We start from the raw sequence: 16608 nt of genomic DNA, 5'->3' as shown, positions 1-16608 counted from the left end.
GCGTGGCTGTGGAAGGAGACACCTAAGCACTACAGGAGGCTATTTAAACCACACCCGGTGGATGAATCTTGCTTTGCGTTATTCTGCATCCTCTGCAGCAGAACGCTCATCGTGTCTTCTGCATCGGATCCTGGGCCTAAGGAAAAAGGCTTACCATCCTGTATGCAGTCTTCAGCAACACCTATAAAGACAAGAAAGAACAGGTTAGCATTCCGGCATCTGAAAGACAAAGGCTTACCTACTCTTCGTGCGCTCCGGAGGTCTTCACACTGCATTCCGGCATCTGAAAGACAAAAGCTTACCAACTCTTCGCACGCTCCGGAGGCCTTCGGCGCTGCATCCTGCATCTGAAAGACAAAACAAGGTGCGTTTAAAGACATTGGGGAACTTTGATACTCACGTGCCATTACTCCTTTCCACATCAACCCCAGTGGGTATTCCGGCACCCTGCAGCCGCTCCGAACTCGTACCTGCAAAATAAAAGACAGTTAGAGCGCATCGTGAAGCAGGCAACAAGCGCTTACTTACGTGCTTCCAAGCGCTTCTATTCATCATACGGACTCCATCTTCAACTCACTTCAGCCCGTCATCCGCCATCGCCGGAACCTGCAAAACAAGAGACATCATTGCTAAAGACTTTAAAGACAATAGAATTACTCGAAACTTACCGTTCGTGCAGTAAACGACGGACAGCAGTCCTCTGAATTCAAGAGGCCTGCGCTACCGATCCAGTGAAGAAACTGGTTACAGCACCCTGCCCCGAGGCAGATGGAGAGCTCGGCATTCACTTACCTAAGGTGAGAGCGTTAACCTTTGGGGGTCTACAGGAGAGCAAAAAAGGTAAGAGATAGGGACACCCCAATAACCCCAGTTCATTAATCCCATATTTTCTGTCTGCAGACATCTTACTCTTGAAGTCAGGCATACAGTGCACAGAGGTCCAGCCCAAAGAGCCAACCGGGTGCTACACATCACCTTTGAAGATACGGTAGTCGCCCAGTCAAGACCGGCGCCTCTGCGAGAATCAGGTGAGCGTTACAATAGCCTCACAATGATGGCAGGTTCACTAGGTGAAAACGTCTTCCATGCAAATGGTATGAGACTCCAGTGATTGATCGTCATCACTTTCATTTGATTCCTCACAATTTTGGCTTGTTTCTCTTTCAACCATTTCCTTTTCTGAATATTCAGGCTTGTACAGATAGGGCTGAATTGTTGTCATAATTCCTGAATATACAGTAATGAAATTGTTTTTACCTTAAAATCCAATGTAAAAGAAAACTAAGAGAAGAAACAGCCATGTTACAAAAACTCCAAGTGCAAAGACAAGAATAATAGGCACAAACTTTGAAATTTCGCATGGACCCATGTAAAAAAGAAGCTATGTAAATTTTAATATGGTTTGCTAAAGACATTTGTACATAATATAAACATTTTTTAAATAAAAAGTGATAACCTTTTAAGTGCCAAGGACGAGTATACTCGTCCTTTTTACATAGACTTTAATAATAGCCTGGCACTTTCATTTTATGTAGTGTAAGTACCTGTTCTCACTATGTCGTACTTGGTAGATAGCTGAACAGAGCAAAATAAGTCAGGGAATAAAATAGAATGACACAAAGGAAAAAGAAACTCCAATGAGGTGTCTTGACATTTCCATCGAGACACGTCAATGCCAATGCTGGATTTGACTTTTATGGACTTCATTCATTCACGGTGCGTCACCCTTTCTCAACTCACGCTGGACTTCCTTTGCATCTTGTACTCATGGTGGCACTGAATCATGCTATTCCCATCTTCATCTTGTATCCTGCCTTGCACCATTATGTGTTACTGACTTCTGCAATTGTTTTCGCTCTCCACTCTTGCTTCTCTACTCTTTTTGACTGCTTACTCTCTGTTCTCTCCTCCTTTCCCTTCTCCCTTTTCCTATCTCCTCCCCCTACTTTCTTCTATGCCATAGCTCTTGCACTATCTGAAATGTCGTCAGGCTGAGTACGATAGTTAATTTCACATCCTTACTGTTCATGGCCTGTAAGAATGTCATTGTATTTTCCCTTGTTCCCTCCCTTGCCTTGAAGCGCTTTGAAACACATTGTGTGTAGGTGCTATATAAATAAACTATCATATCATATCAATAGATTGCGCTCAGATGATGTTGATATGAGACATGTATTGACATTGTGAAAAGGGGCGTAAGTGATGTCAGCTTGTGGGGAGGGTGTTCTGAATTACTGCTGCGAGGGCACTGAACCTAGGGTGATGGATCAACGGTTACGTTTAGCACAAGATGCTGGTACACAACCTGTCAGTTCCACATGTGTAAATGTGAGAAAAACTAAGGTAAAATGCATCGGTTTATGCAAAAAAAATACATGGCTAAACGATTAGGCCAATAACATTTCTGAGCGAACTTCCCCTTTAAGCACTACCCAAGGGAGGAAATAGAATATAAAAGCCAGTTTGCTCAAAGAGTGTGGGGTGTTCTAGAGGAAGGTGTTTAGAGGAGATGGGGGTGAGAGGTCTATTGAGAGTAGAGCTGGGAGGAGATTGTTGGAGGTTGGAAGGAAACGTTACAGCTGAGGAGGACAGTTACCACCTGAAGAGAAAGTTGTTGCAGAGGTTTGGAGGGAGAATTATTAAAGTGGTTGAGAAGAGAAGAATGAGAAGAATTGGTACTATCTGGAAATAGTTATTGAAGGGAATGGTCTGGTGAGTGAATTGTGGAGGAGGTTGGATGGAGAATTATCGATTAGGTGGAAGGGGAATTTTACCATCTGGGAAGAGAGTTGTTGAGGAAGTTGAAGGGGGAAGAGTTACCAGGAGAGAAAGTCGCACAGGATGGTGAAGGAGAGCTTCATTGCGGTCTGTGGGGGACGAAACAGAAAAGATGTGTGGGGAGATAGAGTTGCAAGACCTGATGAGGTAGGAGGTGAGCAGATGCCCCTACTAGTTGGAAAGACCAGGGAGGCTCTGGTAGACCAGGGCAGACTTTAGAGGTGGGAGCAGGGTCAAGATGGTGCAACCTTACAGAGGGACAGGTAGGCTACAACAGTGGTAGTGAGAGGGGAAGAGTGTCCAGAAGACCAGGACCCGAAAAGAGGGAGGTGGTCCGGTATTTCCCAATCATGTCCATGAAACCCTGTGAGAACAGACTGGCGATGAGAAAATATCACCCCTGATTCAGACTTCTGGAAGAGAACTTTAGACTCCACTAGGGTGTAACGTTGGCCTTGAAGGGCCCTTTTCATCAGCTTTCTGGAAATGAGTCTGGGAAACTTGCAACCAGAAGATGAAGACCAGTGTGTTTCATTGGACATTGGAGCAGCTCAGAAACCTTCTTTCCCCCAGGCGGATTTACCATTCTCCTTGTTTCTTTGCACCTATTGGAGAAAAACTTTTTTTTTACCATATCTTTTGAGTTTCAGCACCTTCCCATTTGATTGTTTTACCTGTTTGAGTGTGTTGTCCTGAACACCCGGAAGAACATTGACTCTGCTGTGCTCAAACCTACATTCAGTTGACTAATCCCGCTTAGTTATTTTCCTCAACCTCACCTACCTGAACGACATTATTTTTTTTGTTAACTAATAAAAAACACTTGGGTTATTCCAAGGAACTTGTCTTGTGTTATTTACAGGTTACACAAAGATCAGAATTTGGGGAAAATAACAAAGGTAGAAGTCATTCATTTGGTACCGTTTTTAGAGCTATTGTATGGTGGCATGCCGTGGCTATTTAATAACAAATATATTAGGTTTAACTAAAAGGCATTTCATGCTTATATTTTGACAAACATTTAATGTAGTATTCACACATTAAAGTAATATTCACGCATTACAGAGTCATGTTGAATTACAGAGTAGTACATTTATTTACAGAATACACAAAAATACAAGGATAATCACAGATAAGGCAGAGTAACGTAGGATAGTGGAGAGAGTATTGATAAGGAATAGTCTGATACAGGCAAAGAAGTCATAGCAATGTCATCATAGGTGCTGAGAGAAACGGTGAAGTGTTGCGTACCCTTAGGAGGTATAGTCCCGCTTAGGACGTTAGTCTCTATCAGTAAGCCACATAGTAGCTTTTCTCTTGGAAGTCTGGGAAGGACTGGGTAGTCTTGAGGGAGAGAGTTCTGTAGCTGGGCCGCCATAACTGGGAAGCTGCCCCTCCTGACTTTTTAAGTTTGTACCTTGGGACTAGCAGGCAGGAGGTATTAGTCAATAAAGTGACACGTGCTGAGGACCTAATGGGGAATTTCTCTGTTAGGTAGGGAGGGGCGGCATTATTCAGGGATTTATGTGTAAGTGACATAGTTTTAAGCTGAATTGTATACTTAATAGATAGCCAGTTGTGCTGTCTCCTTATTTCCGAGATGTGTGCTCTCCTTGGGATGCTCAAGATGGATCTAAGTGCATTATTTTGCAAGGTTTGTAGTTCATTTGCAACGTATTTACTAGCAAGTAAAGTCCATTACAGTAATCCAACTTTGACTGGATAAGGGCTCTAGCCAGGATCAGGCAGTTCCCATTAGAGAGCAGGGGTTTGCAAGCCCTAATCAACTTACCAGTGTACGATGTGGCTGGGGCCGTAGCGTTAACTTGTTTGTGGAAGTTCAGTGTCGAATCTGGGTAAAAACCTGAGGTTCTTACCTCTTTAGCCACTATGATGATGTTCCCATCAATATTGCCCAGGCAACCTCCCTCTGCCAGTCGCACCCCAGCACTACCTTTCTGGCAAACCCTGCACTTCGGGACTGTTTTCTGTAGCCCTAACAGTTCCACCACCACCTGATGTCTGCACTTATCCTTGCACTTGCCACCATCAGGCCGTATTTTTACTTAATGTCATTGTTTCTTCTTCTCATGTACTGCACTTTCTTCCCCCTCCCCATGCACTTGGGCGATCTGAGTGACACCTGGCCTAGTATGTTTGTTGTCTCTGTCTCCCCACTGTTCCCCCGCCCTTGCCTCGGTGCGCCTTCAAGAACTTGTGTATATGCGCAGTACAAATGGCATAGCATACAATATCACATTGTATGATATTATACACACATTGCAAGCATAACAGGATGCCTGCCCCTTAGCTTGCACACTTCTACCATAGTCTTCTGCATTTCTCTGTACAAAGAGACCTTCTGCCACAGTTTTTCTGTACACACCACAACCGGAAACCTTATTGAGCAAACCCTTTGCATCCACAGTCCCATCCTGAAAAGGGGCGGATGTGGAACATTTAATCCTGAACTACCGCGGAATCCACAGAGTTATCGTGCTAGGAAGGAGGGGCGTGGGGGGAAACAGGTTAGGGGATTGGGTCTTTACTGTTCCCTTGGAAAAGATGTTTTATTTTTTTTTTAACATGCTTTTTTTGTTTTTGCTCTTTATTTGAGTTTCTCTTTTGGTTGCCTCCTTACATTGTTACAGGATCTTCAACACTTTTTGCACAGTGTAAAACAAAACAGCATTGCCAATGTTGGTAAAAAAAAAAAGAGTTGCATGGAACCAGTGCAAATTTCGCTCATTAATGCCAGTCGGTGGAGACTATCCCAGCAGTGGACATAAATTGACACATGCTTCTGTTATTGAAACACCTTCCGACCTCTGGCTGGAGGCAAATTACACTGGCATGGTCCCATGCTCCTCTTGGTGGTATGCTTGAGAAAACCAACTTGGCATTGGGAAAAATCTGCATCACTTCTTCCATCAACTTCTTTAGGCGACAGAGCAAAACGTCCACATGACATGTACCCCAAATTTACAGCTCCATAATGCAGTACGACAACATCAACAGAACTGACAAAGGCCACACATCTGCAAAGGACAACCATACTGCCCTCATAGACAGTGCCCCAGAAAGGCTCCACTCCTTCCAATGCAAAATTAGCAGCCATGCCTCTTTGCGTGGCATACCTGTGCAGATCTTACACAAAGGTATCACCCACTATTAGGACTCTGCGCCTCTCCATCGCTGCCTGCCACCCTCACTGCACAGACTGATGGGGAAAAATAGTACCGGCCCTTCCTCTCAGGCACACCCTCGACACCTGATTGGCTAATTCCCACAGTTCCATTTCTATGCCCACCATGCCTAAAAGGGCAGGATGTGGCGCGTGCGCTCTCAGCTACAGTGAGGCTGCGCCCCAGTAAAGCAGGGACAGTCCTTCTTCCCTTTCCTCTCCAGCCATGCATCCAAGGCGCTAGGCCCTCACCAAAGCAAGCACACCATAGTACACCTTATGTTTAAATGCTCATGTCATGTGCAATTCACTCCCCATCTGCAATTGAGCCTGCCAGCTTTCACCCTAGCCACATGTTTGCATGCATGGCTACATAACGTTGCGTCGGGTGTGCTGAACGGTATGTAGGTGCCTGTGTACATTGGCCATATTTTACATGGGTGGTGCTGAGCACTTCCTTTTATGCCGCAATATCTTACAGCACTTCGTAAAGCAAGGGTCTTATAAGGGCCTAAACACAGCAAACGCAAATGGTCACAAGTGGCTCACTATTGTGCAACAGGTACAATGATCTACACCATATGCTAATCTATGCATAGCAGCTCACTTCTGCTGTTCTACCAAGTCTATAATGTCCTCCACAACCATTGTGTAAAAGTCACCAACTTCAAATACATGCAGAGGTAGAACTGCATGCCTGCATTGTGTTGCGCTGGTTGTGGTGAAGGGCTAGGCTGTTGGGTGCATGGCCTACGTCCTACGGCCTTTGGCCATGCATCCAACAGTCTAGGCCTTGGCCACACCCGCCACAACATAACAGAGCCATGCAGGCGACATGTAGCCACGTTCCAGAATTCACAAAGGCAACGTAGGCACCGACACTTCTACCCAACCGCCACCCCATAATACAGCGATGCATACAAAACGTGTTCCAGTTACCATAATTCACGCACATACTACACTGGTTGGCACATCTACCCACTTCCATTCACAAAGCATTCTATTACTGCCAACCAAACACATTCTTGACAACATTGGTCCTGCTCCCAACACTCTAGTAAGTGTATAGAACCAATACTGCATAGTTTACAACAACACTTACTAATCTGTGCAATGCAGACTACCAAAGCACATATAAGAACTAGTTCAACCGTACCCTCTTCTATATGGACACTAATCCAACACTGCAACCTGTGGACACGCTACACCACTGCTCACTGCAGCATCTCCACCCATGCAGCCACAACTGTAAGAAGTACCTTCATACAAGCAAGAGTGCAATACAGCACTTACTAATCTGCTCAATGTAAACTACCCAAGCACATATTGCATCCACTTCAACCATACCCTCTTCCATACGGACAGTATTCCAACACTGCAGCCACTGGACCCACTGCAGCACTGCTCAATACAGCATCTCCAGCCATGCACTGACACCTGTAAGATGTTCTGACAATCACCACACCCATGCAACCAACAATGTAGCCAAACCACACACAAAGCAACAATGGCAAACCTACTTGCAACCAGCCGACATACTTGTCAGTGCAAGGGCTCCAGCCAAGCATGCAACGCAACATTTGAAGGGTCTTATAAAGGGCAAACCCTAGCAAATGCAAGTGGTCACATGTGACTCCCTAATGTGCAACACGTGCAATGACCTACACCATATGCTAATGTACGCATAGCAGCTCCCTTCTGCTGTTCTACCAAGTCTACAATGTCCTCCACAACCATTGTGTAAACGTCCCCACCTTCGAAGACATGCAGAGTTACAACTGCATTGCAGCATTATGTTGAGGTGGCTGTGGTGAAGACCTAGGCCTAGACTGTTGGGTGCATAGCCTTCAGCCAAGCACCCAACACTCTAGGCCTTGCCCACACCCACCACAACATAAGAGCCATGCAGGCAAATATATATCCATGTGCCAGAATTCACAAAGGCAACATAGGTACCAGCACTTCTACCCAACCACTGCACCATAAAGCAGGGATGCACGCACACATGTTCCACTTACCATAATGCAGAAACATACCACAGTGTTTGGCACCATTACCCACTTTCATTCACAAAGCATTGTATTAATGCAAACCAAACAACACAATCTTCACAACATTTGTTCTGCTCCCAACACTGTACTACAATGCAGATTACCCAATTACATATAAGAACCAGTTTAACCGTACCCTCTTTTATATGGACACTATTCCAACACTGCACCCAGTGGACATGCTGCAGGACTGCTCACTGCAGCATCTCCACCCATAAACCGACAACTGTAGGATGTTCTAACAATCGCCACACCCATGCAACCAACAATGTGTGCAATGCAGCCAACCCACACACATACACAGCAACAATGTCACACCTACTTGCAACCAGTGGGCATATTTTTCTGTGCAAGGGCTCCAGCCATGCATCGAAGGGGCTACAGACTTACCACACACAACACACCATAGTACACGCTATGTTTAAATGTTCATGTCATGTGGAATGTACTCCCCTTCTGCAATTCAGCCTGCCACCACTCATCACAGAAGGAGATCACAGCTGGAGCTGTCTTTTTTCTAATGAGCTATATCAGATGAAGCACTTCTCACTCCCCCACCCTTTCCATCCCTTCTTCGCACCACCAGATGCCGTAAAGTATGTTTTCCAAGCCCTTTCACCACCGCATTGTCCTCGGATAAAACATGCCGGCAGTATCGAAAATTTACGCAAAACTTACGCACATTACGTCACTGCACACTGCAGTGGAATCAATTTTTTGACCGTGCAGCGAACAGGGAAACGGGACCCCGGAGCAGAGCCAGCTATGACTAACTTTAGTGGGCACACGGTTACATACAAGAGCCCCAGGCATGCACACAATGCCTTAGGGGCTTGGCACACACACCACAACACTCTGCTCCGATACACCATGGCAGCGTTTCCCAAAAACGTTGACGCACAGCACGCTTCCCTCCAGCCAACCACTGGCTGCGTCCAAAGTTCGCCGACAGCACAGCTTACTGCAAGTCAATGAGACTTCTGTCTGCAGAGCGAACAGGGAAATGGGTCAGCGGAGCAGAGCCAGATATCACTAATTGTTTGAGACATACATTTCAGTTCTTTGCAACAAAGTACTGGTTGGATTTCCACCAAAGACACAAAAGCATGATTTCTGCCCTAAGCCCCCGCAAAAAAAAATGTTGGGACCCCCCTATAACTTTTCCCCCCACTGCACGAAACCTCACCAAACTTGCCAAAAAAATTCAGAGCGGGCCATGTACTTTTTTTGCAAACTTTGGTGAGGATTCCTTCAGGGAGAGCAAAGTTATAAGCCACCAAAAAAGTGGTCTTCTTATGGGTTTAGCAACTTAACCATAACTACACGGCTGCTAACGCGGGCCGTGTAATATTCAATGAAAATGATGTAATCCTTGATGTCTTGGGTGCTGGTGTTAGCAGTGGTGTGGGTTATGGTTGCATAGCTTACCATAACTGGCAAATTTCTTGGGTTTTTCAATTTTACTTGTAACCATAATGTCCCTTCAACACTGTTTTTTCACTGAATTTGATATGGTTAACTTGCACTAATGAAAACCTAACATCTCTTTAACAAATGTTTTCAGTGAATTTCATAGGTTTTTAGTAGTGACAATGTTTCATGATGTCACATCACTGTATATAAGTTATTAATAATTCCTCTTTTAACATATGTGAAAGAACTATAAACCTCCTTTAACAAACATATGTTTTGCAACACACACTGATGTATTTCATTAATAAGCAGCGCATGTTGGGGATGAAAGGCATGGTTGAATTGCCTAGGGCATGAGGCTCGACAATGACCCTGCCAAGCCAACCCCCCAAACCGCACCATTATCCACTGCACCTGCCCTGCATCCTAGTTCAGTGTCCACTACACCCTCATAATGTGCCATGGCCAGTCTCCACAGTAGACATTTGTCTAGACACCCAAGTTATATCACTTGTTTTTGTACTTAACTTTTTAACACTTTGGAAAAAACAAAACACAGGACAGAATTACAAAAGCATGCTCTAAGGTCCTTGCTGATGCTCCTCTTGCAAGTTTGTTGCAATCCTGTCCAGCACTTCGGGCTGTAGCCGCCAGCAGAATTTTTGTTCCCGTTCAAACCTAGGGCTTCGGCCATGCCGCATGCCTCAATAAGTAAATAGGAGTACATATATGTCCTTGCTCAGGGGGTCTATCGCAATTTTTTTGTTCTTACATTTTGACACTTTGGAAAAAACAAAGCACAGGACAGAATTGCAAAACCATGCTTTCAGGCCCTTGCTGATGCTCCTCGCACACGTTTGCTGCAATCCCGTCCAGCACTTTAGGCTATTGCCACGAGCAGAATTTTCTTTCCCATTCAAACCTATCCCGTTTCGAAAAACATTACCACATTGCCGGTCCATCGTGGCCATGGGCAGTGGCCAGATTGTCCGGGTTTTGGCTGACTGCTATTTTTTGTACCTAAATCATGACATTTTTCCAAAAAATAAAAGATAGACACATTTGCGAAATCATGCTTTTGGGTCTTTGCCAATGGTCCCCGCACAAGTTTGCTGCAAATCTGTCCAAGTGTCAAAATGTATGTACAAAAAATAGGAATATAACTTAGTCCCCACTTGACAAAATCCATTCAGATTGGCCGTGTCCAATGTGCATGTTCCCCCAATATGCTTCTTTTGGACCCACTAGCTGGCCACTTTCCCAGCCGTTGCCAAATGTATATGTCTTTCGGGCCCACTAAGGTCTAATAGTAAGTAAAGTGAACTGGCCACAAATGCCTTGGAGTAATTCTGATGGAAGCATCTCATTGGCTAATCCCTACAGTCCCCTTTCCATGCTGGATTTGCTGAGAAACCCCGGATGTGGCACGCCCTGTCCGCGAACAGTCGCGGTGTGTGCAGAGCGTGTAACACTGGGGCAGCCCTTCTTCCCTTTCCACTTCACTCTCTGCATCATTCCCTCATTGGCTACTGTTAAGCAGCCACACAACCGTCCACCAATCACATCCAAGAACTCTACATCTAACTCCATCATCACAGTTCAGCACTTTAGATGTACTGTTGATTACTCTGAGTACAATTCGGATGTTAGTAAATACGGGGGGCTAGTCCTATCCTCATCGCAATTCCAAATGCAATCAATTCTTGCAATCCCTATTCAAAACCTTTATTGGAAACCTAGCCTAACACTTAACACATTTGTCTTGCTAGGCAAAGAACCATCCAGCCACTGAGGGTTCACCACACCTGCCTTTTTTATTTGGCTAAGAAGTGTGGAATACATGTGTTTTAAAGTAAAGTAAAAAGAAAAAAGTCATTTTGGTGGTGTACTCAAAGAGTCAGTGAAATCTTATTATGAGAAGTGCATACAGTTAACAACAAAAACATAATTATTTGTAGGTATGATGTATAATCTGGTATCTACACAGATAAAGCCTGACTGATATTACTTGATACTAGTCAGAACAACATGATTGCAAATTCATTGGGTGTTATTAACAAAGCATAACCATTCCAACTGTAATTCAAATGCAACCTATTATACAGTCAGTAAAACACTCTGTGCCTAGAGATGTGCACAGAACAAACACATATTTTTAGGACACCTGATACATATACCATGGGAGTATTCCAATAGTCCTGGTTACCAAGAGAGCTTGGTACAGATACATATTCTGGTTAGGTATCGTGTGCCAAAGAAATCCACATTTTTTGGTCCACTAGATGTGGAACAGAGACCTCAGAATCAAATGTATCAAGGCCTGGCATTTGGAAGAATGACCAAGGAACTGGTCGACGTCTAGATAGGATTGAAGCAAGTTTAGGTGGTCTAAATTCATATAGGACCCCGTGGGGGTCAGAAGAACTGCAGGGGACCACTGACGTTTCAGCTTGATAAGGTGTGGGCCTTCTTCATGGACCAAGTGTTGGTAGGTCGATCTACAATTAAAAACAAAGTGGTACTCAGTGTTACTAATAAAGATGGAAATCCCTAAAAGTGGGAATCAAAAGGTTGAAAACCTATATGGTTAAGGTAAAAAAAAACAGCAGGTTGCCATAGGCCCTGTATTTAGAGGACTGACCTTAAGTACAAGTTAGAGAAGATTCTCAAGAATTTAAGGAACAGAATGTCAGCCACGTGTGGAAATCTGTGCCTGCAGACCGGTCCACTCTCTTAAAGATGGTAAGTTGGGCGGTCAAGGGAGACCTGTGTATAGGGAGACAAGGGGATCAGAGCAGATAGTGAACTAGTGCCTACATATAAGGGGTAAAAAATGCAACACAGGCTGCCAGCAATAGTAACCTTGTGCTCTTAAGCAAAATGGCTTGGGAGCTTGAGTTTCCCAGCAGGGGTAGGTCCTAATGTAGTTAATCACTGTGCTGCATTAGGCTGAAAATGCAGCTCGGGAGCTGCAAAGGTCAGAGAAAGAAAGGACCAAAGAAAATCCAAGTCAGAAAATGCTACTGTGGCATGCGTGTCGGAGCGCTCTGTAAAGAATGGCTTTACCTGTGTGTGGAGCGCTGTTCTGTGCCTGTGATTCAGTCAGGAGTTGCTTGGTAGGGAAGGAGGGCCGAGCTGTGTCTACGCTCGTGCGCATGCACAGGGAATAAGTGGCCCAGTACCGTGCGCATGGGCAACAGGTTAGTTGTCGGAAATAGCCATGGCAACGCCAGCGTTGTAGTAACGTGGAATGCGGATGTGTAGGTTCCTCAGAATCGGAGTAGAAAGTGCCAAAACAAAGGGGAGAGCCCTGCTGGCTAACAGTGAAGGCTCTACGGATTATAGAGCGGCCATTTTGTGTACGACTAAGATGTGTCCCTGTATGCTGTTAGGATCGGCAGGAGAAGTACAGGGAGGATCTAAAGTAGTCTATGAACTATGCTAGGAAGGAAACTGTGCAATGACCAACCCAAGCTAGGCTATGGTCCTGAAGATGTATGCAAGTAAGCATTTAAACCCTTGAAAGAGGGAATAGGGGGCAGTGTGGAGAAAACTGCGGCGGCACCTAGGAGTAGGAGGTGTCTGAATCCCTGTGAAAGTCTGAACCTGTGGCATGTGTTGGAGGTATCAGTAATATTCTTGGAGTGCAGCTTCATTCAGGCCTTTTGTAGTAGTTTGTCATTTAAAAATCCACCATGCCTCTTTAAAATTCAGTGTGTTGGTGATATTAGCGGTTTCCAGTATTTTGTCAACCATCCACCATCTGAAAGCATCCGGGCCGTGTTGGAATTCCATTAAGTGTGAGACGAGTGGTGCTGTATGGGCTTTGCACCTAATCCTAGACCTATGTTCTCTGATTCTTTTATGAACGGGTCTGGAGGATTGTCCAACATATCTCAGCCCCCAGGGGCGTTCAATGAGGTAAATAACATTAGCTGTTTTGCAGTTCGTAAATTGTCTCAGTTCCCACTCTTTACCCTCTATGGGGAATGATTTCAATTTCTGTGTTTGATTACAGGCTGGGCAGCTGCCACAAGGGTGGTGGCCCCGGATGTCCTGCATTTTCCAAAGGGTAGATCTGGCTTTTTTTTCGTCTAGATCTTGCGTGGGTGAGGAGGTCTTTGAGGTTTTTGGCTCTCTTCAGTGCCATCCTCGGTAAGCGTTCTTCCGGTAGGCTGAGTCGTACGATGGGCCAAAATTTCTTAATCACCCCCTTGAGTTGTGAGGTATTGGCACCAAAGGTGGACACGCAAGCCATGATGTTGTCAGTGGTGGGGTCACGTTGTTTAGGAGTAAGTAGTGTTTCCCTTGGGGTGTAAAGGGTGTGTTTCAATAGTTTCTTCGGGTAGCCCCTGTTAGCTAATTTTTGCTGTAGCTCAGTTGCATGAATTTTGAATTCTCTGGTTTCCATGCAGTTCCTACAGATTCTGAGGAACTGCCCGTAGGGAAGGATGTCCCATAGATTTTTAGGGTGATGGCTCTTGTAATGCAGGATAGTATTCCTGTCAGTTTCTTTTTTAAAGATTGAGCATTCTAGCTGATTGTTAATGGCACTTATGTTAAGGTCCAAGAAATTGATGTTGGTGTTGCTGTTGATGATAAATTGGATTTCTTGTGTTCTGTCATTGATCCAGTTAAAGAAGCTGTGTAGTTCTTGTTGCGGGTACACTAGAGGGGCAGCCCATAATGGCGGAACCGAAGGCTGAAGTAAGCAGTGTGTCACATAAGGGGGTAGCCGCCTAACAAAGTTACACCATACTCTAACTTGTGTATGTGGTGGGTATTATAAAATAGGTGGTCTATGCAGAAGTTAACCTATGATTAGGCCTGTCCAAATGAAAATAATATCATCAATGTACCTATACCAAAGTCTGATGTTCTCCTGGAATGGGTTCTCTGTGTTGAGTACGAAACTTTTTTCATACTCTGCCATGTAGATTATTGCCTGGGGCAAAGGCTGCACCCATGGTGGTGCCACTGGTCTGGAGGTAAAAATGTGTCATTAAAGGAGAAATAGTTATTTATAAGAGCTAGCTCAAGCAGTTCAACTAAGAAGTTGACCGGCACCCTCTGTAGGGTATTTTGTGTAGATTTGGGGACTGGCGAGGCAGTATTTTCTTACCACCAAAATAATGGTAATTTGGCAATGTTTACTCCTTGCATTTAGATTGGGTTTGGCCTTATTTCCTTTCAAGAGCCATCCCTTATTTCAGTACATAGAATGAATTAGTGGTATACATTTTGTTGGTGGTATTTTGGTGAGCATCATTTCCTGTTTTATTTGTGGCCCCAATATATAAACCCCCTTCTTTTTGCTTAGACTGTTCGTGTGATCTCTAGAGGCCTCGGACCTACATTCATAAACACCACAATTTTCACATATAGCATTTTCAATCCCCTGTGGTGTTATCACTAATTTATTTGCATTAGCGAATTATGCATCCGTAGGCCTCTCTTGCTGATTCATGTACGCCCAGCAAGAACTATTGTATTATATTCCACTCAGAAACCATATACGCATACACTGAGTGGAATCACGCACACAGCTATTTATAATTGCTGATGATATTGCTCCATCTGTATAGGAAACATGACATACGTACTACTTAAAAATCTTCCCCTTGCAGGATGTTATTTTAGATGCACCAAAGAAAAAAACGAAAGCAAGAACACTCTTACACAGTCTGTGTGTTATAACAATTTCATTTCAAAATAATACATTACCATTACATAGCCAAATCATTTGAAGATAGAATCGCTGAGGCCAAATTAAACACCAAGGAAATGTTCGCCATATTTAGAGAACGCGAGACCCCCTACACCTACCCCCCAAAACTTCACCAAAGATAAAGCATGGTGTGATGGCATCCAAACAGCCATGCGTAACAAGATTAGCTCTCTCCAAGCCAAAGTTTTGAACACCAAACTAACGCTGCCAACCCCCCCTACCCCTTCCCTTACCCCCACTCTCCTCACCCGCAGAGCCCCCCACCTACCTTCTCATTTAAAACCATCCCGGAAAAAGACATGATCAACATCATGAAAAACATAAAACCCTCCAACTGCAAAGGGGACCGCTGCCCCGCCTCCATCATCAAAGACTACGCAGACACCCTGGCTCCCTTCCTAACAGCCTTCGTTAACACCTCCTTCGCCACAGGCAGAGTCCCCTCATGCCTCAAGGAAGCATGGGTCCGACCTCTCATAAAAAAAAAACTTGACCCCACTTCCCCCAATAACTACCGCCCCATCACCACAGTCCCAGTCCTCCTCAAGATTCTAGACAAAGCAGCTTACCTGCAGGTCCAGCACTTCCTCGAAGAACACAACCTCCTAGGACTGAGACAATCCGGCTTTCGCCCTAGACGCGGGACAGAGACCGCCCTACTCGACCTCAAAAACCAAATGGATGACGCAAGAGACCAAGGGAAACCTGTCCTGCTCCTTCTCCTCGAGCTCTCTGCTGCTTTTGATCTTGTAGATCACAACATCCTCTGCCATCACCTCACCTCCACAGCCAACTTCTCCCAAGAAGCCACCACATGGATCACCTCCTTCCTCCAAGGCAGGACTATGCAGGTCTTCTCTGACCTAGCCACTGCATCACCCACCATCATGCTATGTGGCGTGCCCCAAGGCTCCTGCCTCTCCCCCACCCTCTACAACATCTTTACCCGCCCCCTCTTCCTCATCCTTGGCGCCATGGGCATCTCTTACACCAACTATGCCGACGACACGCAGATCCTTCTCACTTTAACAGGCGACTATGACACTGACTGTGCGACTCTCAACAACTTTAATCCAAATGTGGATGGCTATCAACGGCCTGTCTTAACTCTGATAAAACCGAGCTCCTACTTGTACGATCCCCCGACACCCGCAAGAAACTGGACGCCCAGTTTATCCACTTTACTATTGACTCAATCAAAATTCCAGTACTAGACACAGTAAAACATTAGGCGTCTATCTAGACTCTAACTTATCCATGACCAGGCAAGTAAACGCAATCGCCTCCTCTGCTGCTTACCATGCTAAACTCCTCAACGCAATCAGACCTTATCTGTCAAAAGACTCATGCACTAACATAGCCAGAGCCATAACTGGCTCGCGGCTAGACTACTGCAATGTTCTTTTCCTAGGGACCTCCAAAAAAAACCTCAAAGCTGCAAGTAATCCAGAACA

The sequence above is a fragment of the Ambystoma mexicanum genome, chromosome 9, assembly GCF_040938575.1.
Source record: "Ambystoma mexicanum isolate Mex_15411 chromosome 9, UKY_AmexF1_1, whole genome shotgun sequence".
Lineage (NCBI taxonomy): Eukaryota > Metazoa > Chordata > Amphibia > Caudata > Ambystomatidae > Ambystoma > Ambystoma mexicanum.
Note: the sequence above shows the minus strand (reverse complement) of the source record.